Raw genomic sequence first — 10,980 nt, forward strand, 5'->3', positions numbered from 1 at the left:
GTCCTGTCCAATATTTATCCCTCAATCAACGTCACAAAAACAAATTCTCTGCTCACTATGACGTTGCTGTGTGTGGGGGTTGCTGTGTTCCCTACATTACAACAGTGAATCCACTTCCAAAGTACCTAATTGGCTGGAAAGCACTTTGGGATTCTGCTGGTGGTGAAAGGTGCTATATAAATGTGACGATTTCTTTCTTTCTAAATCTGTGCCCCTGGTTATTGATCTCTCTGATCACAGAAATAGCTCCATCCTATCCACTCTATCTCGTTCCCTCATAATTTTATACACCTCAATTAAATCTCCCCTCAGCCTTCTCTGTTCTAAAGAAAACAAACCCGTCCTCTCCAATGTTCCCTCACATCACATTTTGATGTGAATAAGGATCGGGGCGAGTTCCCGAATACTCTTCCCTAATCTTATGGGTCAGATTATTCTCGTCCGGATCCTGTTTGACGTGGACCTGCCACTATCGGTCCCCCAGGAAGTGGCCATTCTAATTCTGTGACTCTGAACAGTTTTGTTGGTACCAGGGGCTTAAGTGGAACTTGCTACGTTTAAAGTGTCATCACTCATTGTACATTAGGCCGCACCTGGAAACTTCTCTCTCGCACTTCCAGTGAAGCAGGGGGCAGTTTTCACTCTGAAACCAGTAACTTTGACATTAACAAGGCGGGATGGAGAAAGACTCAGTTTGAGTGGTGATACTGCCAGAGGAATTGAGAGCTGGGGTTCACCCATGAAAGCAGCAATGTTTAAAAAACTGATGGTGCCCAATTTGGGGAATCAAACCCACAACTCGAAGAATGCAAGTTTCATGCTCTAAAAACTAAGCTAGCGGGGCATGCAACCACCTAAGTTCACATCCCTTATCACAGCAAAATGAATGCAATGGTGGAGGAGGAAATTGACACCCAGAAGCCCACGGGTCCAATGCTTTCCAATACACAGATTTCAGCCTCAGGAAAACACAAGGAGATTACATCCCAGTCAATAAACCTCCGAGCAGCATTTACACAATACCTAACTGCACCTCCTTCCAAACCTTGTGATCCATTTTCCTCAGGATTTGTCCCTGGATTTAATACTTACCTGTTTTGTGTGCTTATTTTGAAATCAAATTCGCTTCAATATACAACACAAGGACAAATAGGGATGGACAATAAATGCTGCCTTAGCCAGTGATGCCCACATCCCATGAACAAATTTTAAAAAAGCAAATTGAATTGCAAACTTGACAGACAAACAATGGAAAATAAGTCACTCGGTAACACAAATCCCATGGTGCTCATTTTCAGATTCACAACAGTTAGCTTTTCAATAAAACAAAGGAGTTTTGCAGTGAAACGATTTAGAAAGTTGTTGTGATATTTATTTGTGACTCGCTCACTCGAGCATTCTGCTCGGAGGTTTCGTAACCGGGATATAATCTACCAGCATTTTCCTGAGCCTGTGCTCGGTGTATTGGGAGGTTTGGTCTGGGTTGGAGTATCTTGCATCCCAGGGATGGGCAGTAACCCGCTGACTGAAGCTGCAGCCGCTGCTTTCTGCTGGCAGCAGGTGATTGGAGAGTGTGGGGCCGAATATTGCTGCTTTTCTACTTTTCCGTCTCACTCATTGTGGAGCCGAGGAAGAGAGAATCATTGATGGGTTTGTTTGAATCCAATAATTTCAAAGATTCCTAATGGCTTAGAGGTAGGTACATGGTAGATCTAATTGTTTTCTCATTATATTTGAAATGAACATTTTAAATAAAACTTTGTGCAGGGACTCACTGGATAACAGTCGAGCTGACATTTGGGATATATTCTCTTGGAGCTCATGTACTATTGACAATAGGAATTGTGTGAAAACAAATGCTGATGGAGAGAAATTAATGAAAGCTTCCTCACCCCCTCGTGCATTGTCTCAACTCACCAACCTTTCAGGATCAACCTTAGTGGACACGCTAAGCAATAGTGCCACAGAGACTGATGGAAGTGCACTTCTGCAAGATGTCCTAAACCAGGGGTTCAGCGAGTTAAACCTTCACATTTAGCTGTGTTAAGTGTTCTCTGCACAATAATGATCATTCAAGCTGTCTGTCTGAAGTCTCTGCCCCGCTTAACATCTCCTGTATCCCTCACATTTTCACTCTAGGGTCACACCAAGTCTGAAGCATTACAATGGGGTCTCACTGGGAAAAGGTTTGTGAAGTGGCTCTGTATTAATAGACTCAGCATCATTATATTTAACACCAAACTGTTTTATTTGACTTTTATCCACAACATTAACCTATCTATCTGGAATTTATAAACATCAGCAGAAACAGACCCCAATGAACATAGCTCAGTCCTGGATGTGATTAACAGCAAAGTCCAATCACTGTAGTTACTCATGAGCTCAATGGTGTTTCAGAAGGCTCGATGACTAAGTGAATCGCTTCCCACATTCAGAGCAGGGGAACGGTCTCTCACCAGTGTGAATTTGCTGGTACACAATGAGGTTAGATGTTTGCCTGAACCCAGTCCCACAGTGAGAGCACCCAAATGGTCTCTCATCAGTGTGAACTCACTGGTGTGTCATCAGGGTGGGTATTTGAGTGAATTCCTTCCCACACTCCAAACAGGTAAATGGCCTCTCCCCAGTGTGAGTGCACAAATGAGTTTCCAGCCTAGAAAGGTAACTAAATCCCTTCCTACCATCCCCACATTACCACAGCTTCTCCAAGGTGTGACTGTGCTTGTGTTTAAACAGGTCAGTTGATCGGCTGAAGCCTCATCACACACAGGACACATGTAGGGTTTCTCCCCACTGTGAACGGTGCTCTTTCCTTCCATGTTCAAAATATGATGATATTCAGGTTACGATTATTTGGGTGACTCCATCAGATCCTGGTGCGATGTTTGGTTTCAGTTTTGCAACTACAAATCCTCCCCTTCTAATACCCTGTGAAATTGATTTAAAACTGAAAAAAGGGAGTGAGAGAGAACCCACAAAGACACAAAGGCAGGTTGTGAAATTGAGCTGAATGAAACTGGTAATTTGTGGGGCCGGCACTAGGAAAAAGTGACCATGAAAACTGCTGGATTGCCATAAAAACCCAACTGGTTCACTAATGTCCTTCAGGGAAGGGAACCTGCCACTCAGTCTGGGCCTACAAAGGACTCTGGTCCATGTGGGAAGAGAGAAAGAAGGGGCATGGGGAATGGACTATGCACATCTGTAACTCAGCCAGAATGTTGACAGAATCGCCCCAACTCACAGCCCACGCTAGCCAGAATACAAGGGCAGCCGGTGCATGGGCAAACCATCATCTCCAGGACACGCACCAGTGAGTTCACACTGGGAAGAGGCCGTTCACCTGCTCCGTGTGTGAGAAGGGATTTAACTGATCATCCAACTGCTGAGAAACCAGCAAGTTCACAAGTGACTGCAGGGGTTGGATTCTGCTGTTATTGCTGCTCTTAATCACATCCAGGACTGAACCATGTTTATCCTGACAGTTGTAGCTTGTTTCTGCTGTTGTTAATAATCCCTGTAACTGGGGTGGAGTTATATATTCTGACAATCAGTTTGCTTTACTTTGTAACATTTACTCTTCAAATTTCTTCTTTCTTCTGCCTGTTATCAAGGTTTTGAAAGATGGAACCAAACAGTGATTTACTTGTGCTTCTTGCAGTTTAGTTGATGTACTCACTGTTCATGATGCGATCTGCTCTACATTGGGAAGACCAAACACAGATTGGGTGATCACTATGTGGAACAACCTCTGTTCAGTCTGTGAGCTTGACCCTGAGCTTCCGGTCACTTGTCATTTTAATTCTCCGCCCCACTCCCAGTCTGACCTCTCTGTCCTCGGCCTCCTGCACTGTTCCAATGAAGCTCAATGGGAGCTTGAGGAACAGCAGCTCATCTTTCAATTCAGCATTTTACAACCTTCTGGACTCAACTTCGAGTTCACCAGTTTCTGCACCAACAGAGAATTGTCAAAATCTGGAACATTCTACCTGAAAAGGTGCTGGAACCTGATTCTACCAGAAATTTTAAAAGGGAGTTGACAGGGATTTGAGATTGAGGAATTTACAGGGTTAACAACGGAAAGTGGGTGTGTGGGACTAAACATGACTGCTCTTTCAGAGAAGCTGCACAAGCACAAAGGGTTGAATGGCCTTCTTCTGTGCTGTAAGTTTCGATGATTCTAGGAGTTGGCTATTTAGCCCCTCGAGTCTGTCCCACCATGCAATCAGATCACGGCTGTTCTGTGACCCTTTGTCTCATGTCCCATAATTTATACCTTGGGTTAGCAAAGATCTATCAATGTCAGATTGAAACTGAACAATGATCAAGCATGAACTACCAATTCAGGAAGAGAATTCCAAACTTCTCCCAACTTTACCTGGAGAAGATTTTCCTAATCTCACTCTGGCTCTAATTTTTAGACTATGTTCCTCAGTCCTGGATTCCCCAACCAATGGAAATACTTCCCCTCTGTCTACCACACCTTTTCCAAATAATATCATGAAAACTTTGAGGAAAATCCTCCTCAATCTTCTAAATTTCAGGGAATACAACCCTCAAGTTGAGATGATGAATACTGGCAGAAGGAATAGGGAGAGAGGCAATGGATACTTAATTGTACAGTCCCAAAGAGAGGGCAGGGACAGGGGACCTGGGGGTTGATGTGCACAGATGTTTGGGTATGACAGGACATATTGAGAGAGCAGTTAGCAAAATATATAGGATCTTGGGCTTCATAAACAAATATAATTTATATAAAAGCAGGAATAAAAGTTGACCCTTCATAAAACTCTGCTTATGTCACAACAAGACTATTGCATCCAGTTCTGGTCTCTACACTTTAGGAAAGATGTGAGGGTCCTTGAGAGGATGCAGTGGAGATTTAGAATGGTTCCTGGAAAAAGGGAATTTGGTTACAAGGTTAGATTGGAGAAGCTGGAGTTGTTCTTCTTGGAGTATCAGAGCTGAGGGGAGATTTTATAGAGGTGGACAAGATTGTGACAGGTTTAGATAAGGTGGACAAAGAAAAAATTGTTTCCACTACGTGATGGCACAAGAAATGGGGGGGACACAGTTTAAAGGTTATGGGCAATAGATGCAGGACAAATGCCGGGAAGAACGTTTTACACAGCTAGTGGTAATACCCAGAACTCATTGCCTATGAAGGTGGACGAAGCAGAAATGATCAATGATTTAAAAAGAAGATTGAATCGGCATTTAAAAGGGCAGAATGGGACAGTGAGACAGACTGAATTGGTCAACAGAGAGCTGGCATGGGCTCAATGGGATGAATGGCCTCTTTCTGTGCTGTAATGACTCTAATGCATTTGTTTGACCTTTCCTCATAATTTAACCCTTGGAGTCCAGGTATCATTCAGGGAAATCTGCATTGCTCTCCCACTAAGTTCAATACAGTCTATCCTTCTGAAGGTGTGCTGCCCAGAACTGAACACAGTATTCCTGTTCTGATCAAAGGTCATGTTGACCTGAAACATTAACTCAGTTTTGCTCCACAGAAGCTGTCTGATGTGCTAAGTGTTTCCAGGATTTTTTTAAATTTTTATTACAGTGGTTCAGGTGCGGTCTAACCAGGATTTTGAATATCTCGATGCTTTTCCAGTCACACTGATATCTGAAATCTTTTCACACAAACAGAACAGACAAACCTTTTCCTTCCATGGTCAAAGTCTGCCGATATTCAGGCCCTAATGAATCGAGTGACTCTTAAGATCTTGATGTGACATTTGGTTTGAGTTTCCCGTCTGCAAATCCTTCCCATTTAATATCCTGTAAAAAAGCGATTATAAAAAAACCCATCACTGTCAGTCCAGGGTAGAAATTGAGAAGAGACAAACATTTCTATAGGTTTGAGTTTGCTGTGTGTAAATCCTCCCCTTCGAACCCCCTGTGAAAGGAGTTTCCAAACACTCGGTGTAAACTCAGCTCCAGGAGTTTCTAATCCGGGTTCAGAGTGTTTGTGAACCCTCCCAGCCCACCCGCTGGCTCCATTCCTCGCCTACACTCGGCCCTTTCTCACTCACTGGACTTTAAATTCGAAACAAAAAAAAAGATAGCTGGAAAAACTCAGCAGGTCTGACAGCATCTGTGGAGGGGAAGACAGCGTTAATGTTTTGAGACTGCATGACACTTCATCAGAACTAAAGAGAAATAGAAATGAGGTGAAACATAAGCTGGTTGAGGGGGAGTGGGACAGGTAGAGCTGGATAGAGGGCCAGGGATAGGTGGAGGCAAAGGAGAGATTGCCAAAGATGTCATGGACAAAAGAGTGTTGACGATGGTGAAATTAGCCCAGGAATGTGCTTAGAGGTGACATTAAGGGTAGAAAGCAGGACAACTAAGGTACAGACAGCCCTAGTGGGGATGGAGTGGGGGGGAAGGGATCGAAATAGGCTAAAGTTGGAGATAAAACAATGCATGGAAATAAATTTAAAATTATAGAAATAGGTGGGAAAAGAAAAATATATTTAAAAAATATATAATAATTATATGAAAAAAGGGGTTTGAAGAGGGGGTGAGGATGGAGGAGAGAGTTCATTATCTGAAGTTGTTGAACTTGCAATTCGTCCATCTTCATCCCGGTCCCGCACCAGTACTGCACATGTGTCGCTCCAGCCTGGCTACCCCCACACGCTCCCCCCCCCCCCCCCCCAACTAGTTTACTCCGATTAGCTGGAGGACCAAAATAATAATTGACACCAACACCCATCGAGGACCCTCCACCCCTGCCTGTCCCTCCGTCCCCACCCTTTCTTCCAATCCCAACCCCAGCCGTGTATTCACTATACCCCCTGACCTTCCCCTCTCCGTTGCTGAACGTTCAGTGCTCAGCAAAGGACTTAGTTTCATTCCCTTACGCCCTCATCTCAATGAATTTCGGGCTCGGCATGATGCTGAGCTCTTCTTCCGCCGTCTTTGTCTCCGGGCTCACTTCTTTGGGCAGGAGTCCTCTCCCAGTTCAACGGATCCTTTTACCCATCTCCAATATTCTCCCTCCACCTGGACCCCTCCCTCTGGATTCTTACCTTCCTTGATCTTTTCATTGAGAACTGTCGGCGCGACATTAGTCGTCTCAATTTCTCTGCTCCTCTCACCCATTCTAACCTGTCTCTCTCTGAACTTACTGCACTCCATTCTCTCAGGTCCAACCCTGACATTGTCATCAAACCCGCTGACAAGGGTGGTGCTGTTGTTGTCTGGCGCACTGACCTCTACCTCGCGGAGGCTGAGCGTCAACTCGCAGACACTTCTTCCTGCCTCTCCCTGGACCATGACCCCACCACTGAACATCAAGCCATTGTTTCCAGGACTGTCACTGACCTCATCTCCTCTGGGGATCTCCCTTCCACAATTTCCAACCTGATAGTCTCCCAACCTCGGTCGGCCCGCTTCTATCTCCTACCCAAAATCCACAAACAGAACTGCCCCGGTAGACCGATCGTCTCAGCTTGTTCCTGCCCCACAGAACTCATTTCTCGTTATCTTGACTCCCTTCTCTCTCCCCTTGTCCAGTCCCTTCCCACCTACATCCGTGATTCCTCTGACACCTTACGTCACATCAACAATTTCCAGTTCCCTGGCCCCAACCGCTTCCTCTTCACCATGGACGTCCAATCCCTCTACACCTCCATCCCCCACCAGGATAGTCTGAGGGCCCTTAGCTTCTTCCTCGAACAGAGGCCCCATCCACCACTACTCTCCTCCGTCTGGCTGAACTTGTTCTCACGCTGAACAATTTCTCCTTCAACTCCTCTCACTTCCTCCAAATAAAAGGTGTGGCTATGGGTACCCGCATGGGCCCCAGCTATGCCTGTCTCTTTATGGGGTATGTGGAACATTCCTTGTTCCAGTCCTACTCCAGCCCCCTTCCACAACTCTTTCTCCGGTACATCGATGATTACTTCGGTGCCGCTTCATGCTCTCGTCGGGATTTGGAAAAATGTATTAATTTTGCTTCCAATCTCCACCCCTCCATCATTTTCACGTGGTCCATCTCTGATACTTCCCTTCCCTTCCTTGACCTCTCTGTCTCAATCTCTGGTGATAGACTGTCCACCAATATCCATTACACACCCACCGACTCCCACAGCTATCTCGACTACAGCTCCTCACACCCCGCTTCCTGTAAGGACTCCATCCCATTCTCTCTGTTCCTTCGCCTCCGTCGCATCTGTTCCGATGATGCTACATTCAAAAACAGTTCCTCTGACATGTCCTCCTTCTTCCTTAACCGAGGTTTTCCACCCACGGTCGTTGACAGGGCCCTCAACCGTGTCCGGCCCATCTCCCGCGCATCCGCCCTCACGCCTTCTCCTCCCTCCCAGAAACATGATAGGGTCCCCCTTGTCCTCACTTATCACCCCACCAGCCTCCGCATTCAAAGGATCATCCTCCGCCATTTCCGCCAACTCCAGCATGATGCCACCACCAAACACATCTTCCCTTCACCTCCCCTATCGGCATTCCATAGGGATCGCTCCCTCTGGGACACCCTGGTCCACTCCTCCATCACTCCTACTCCTCAACCCCCTCCTATGGCACCACCCCATGCCCACGCAAAAGATGCAACCCCTGCCCCTTCACTTCCTCTCTCCTCACTGTCCAAGGACCCAAACACTCCTTTCAAGTGAAGCAGCATTTCACTTGCATTTCCCCCAACTTAGTCTACTGCATTCGTTGCTCCCAATGTGGTCTCCTCTACATTGGAGAGACCAAACGTAAACTGGGCGACCGCTTTGCAGAACACCTGCGGTCTGTCTGCAAGAATGACCCAAACCTCCCTGTCGCTTGCCATTTTAACACTCCACCCTGCTCTCTTGCCCACATGTCTGTCCTTGGCTTGCTGCATTGTTCCAGTGAAGCCCAACGCAAACTGCAGGAACAACACCTCATCTTCCGGCTAGGCACTTCACAGCCTTCCGGACTGAATATTGAATTGAACAACTTTAGGTCGTGAGCTCCCTCCCCCTCCCCCATCCCCACCCCCTTTCTGTTTCCCCCTTCTTTTTTTTTCCCAATAAATTATAAAGATTTTCCTTTTCCCACCTATTTCCATTATATAAAAAAAACCCACTAGAGCTATACCTTGAGTGCCCTACCATCCATTCTTAATTAGCACATTCGTTTAGATAATATCACCAACTTTAACTTTAATACCTATGTGTTCTATTGTACTATTGTTGTTGACATCTTTTGATGATCTGCTTCTATCACTGCTTGTTTGTCGCTACAACCACACCCCCCCAATCCACCTCTCTGTCTCTCTATCTCTCCGCCCCCCACACACACACCTTAAACCAGCTTATATTTCAACTCTTTCCTGGACTCGAACTCAAGTTCTGTCGAAGGGTCATGAGGACTCGAAACGTCAACTCTTTTCTTCTCCGCCGATGCTGCCAGACCTGCTGAGTTTTTCCAGCTAATTCTGTTTTTGTTTTTGTTTTTGTTAGCTGGAGGACCAGCCGCTCACGCTCGGTCCTCCAGTCCCACCCCCCTCCACCTATTGGTTCGCAGCTGCCTTCAATCATCAAGAGCTCGAGCATGCGCAGATCGTGGAGACGGAAGGTAAGAGAGCTCGAGCGAGCGGATTTAAGATGCAGGTTTTACAAAGACTGAGTGCGGATTTAGAGCCGAAAATAAACGCATTAAGAAAAATGGAGCCGGTGGGTGGCTTCATAAACTCGGTGTCGGCCCCAAAACCTCAATAAGGAGCCATCAGTCCCGCGGAACGACAGCTGAGGATTTTCTCCGGAAGTAGGCCCGAGATAACCGCCGCCACTTTTGTAGGGGGCAATGAGCAGCAGAGCGCATGCGTCGCCGCCATCTTTACAGCGTCTGCAGACCCGGATGAATGACCCGCAGGAGGGACAATAAATCAGAGATGGAGTTTGGTGTGAAATCAGTGGGTTGTTGTAAAACAGGAGATCAGGGTAACAGTCAGAAACAACAACAACTTCTATTAACATCATAAATCATCCCAGTGAGCTTCACAGGGAAATTATAAAACAAAGTGTGACACCCAGATATATAAGGAGATATTAGGGTTGGTGACCAAAAGCTTGGGCCAATAGTTTTAAGGAGAGTTTTAAATAGTTGCTTGGTTGTACAGAACTTGAGTGTTACTGAGAAAACCGGCATGGTCCCAAAACTTTTTGACTTGCGCTCATCAGGGCGGGCACAAGAACAGCTCATTTCAAAGAGAACAACAATTTATACTGCATGAGAAAAGGGTGCTGATTGGTTGGCCAGTCAGTTCTGATTGGTCGTTGCCATGGATAGTACACCAGGGAGCTATTGTCCCCCAGGCTTTTCTTTAAGTACATATAAAGAAAAAAATTAGTAAAGACAAATGTAGGCCCCTTACAGTCCGAAACAGGAGAATTTATAATGGAAAACAAAGAAATGGCATAGCAATTAAACAACTACTTTAGTTCTGTTTTCATGGAGGAAGACAAAAATAACTTTCCAGAAATGCGAGGTACCCAAGGGTCCAGTGAGAAGGAGGATTTGAAGGAAATTAGTATTACTGAAACAATAGTGCTGGAGAAATTAATGGAACTGAAAACTGATAAATCCTCAGGGCTTGATAATCTACATCGCAGAGGCCTAAAGGAGGTGACCATGGAAATAGTGGATGTATTGATTGTCATCTTCCAAAGTTTTGCACATTCTGGTTCAGTCCCAGCAGATTGGAGGGTGGCAAATGTAACCCCACTATTTAACAAAGAAGGGAGGGAGAAAACATGGAATTACAGACAGTTAGCCTGACCTTGGTAGTAGGGAAAATGCTGAAGCATGTTATAAAGGATATGTTAATAGGACACTTGGAAGATATCAACGGGGTTAGGCAAAGTCAACATGGATTTATTAAAGGTAAATCATGTTTGACAAATGTACTGGAGCTCTTTGAGGAGGTAACAAGCAGAATAGATACGGGAGAGCCAGTGGATGTGGTGTATTTGG

The 10,980-nt window shown here is 45.5% G+C and overlaps 1 protein-coding gene across 1 annotated transcript in view; it reads right to left on the reverse strand.

The window, feature by feature from the left end:
• The window catches only part of LOC121273852 (zinc finger protein 420-like), a 33,110-nt gene extending 23,606 nt beyond the window's left edge, over positions 1 to 9,504 (reverse strand). Inside the window, exons 1-2 of the mRNA XM_041180991.1 lie at positions 9,309 to 9,504; positions 5,667 to 5,787 (exon numbers count right to left, since the gene is read on the reverse strand). The gene's annotated coding sequence lies outside the window, so the exon portion shown is untranslated. The remainder of the gene's footprint in view (positions 1 to 5,666; positions 5,788 to 9,308) is intronic.
• Positions 9,505 to 10,980: the final 1,476 nt, after the last annotated feature.

This window comes from Carcharodon carcharias (genome assembly GCF_017639515.1).
Source record: "Carcharodon carcharias isolate sCarCar2 chromosome 27 unlocalized genomic scaffold, sCarCar2.pri SUPER_27_unloc_2, whole genome shotgun sequence".
Classification (NCBI taxonomy): domain Eukaryota; kingdom Metazoa; phylum Chordata; class Chondrichthyes; order Lamniformes; family Lamnidae; genus Carcharodon; species Carcharodon carcharias.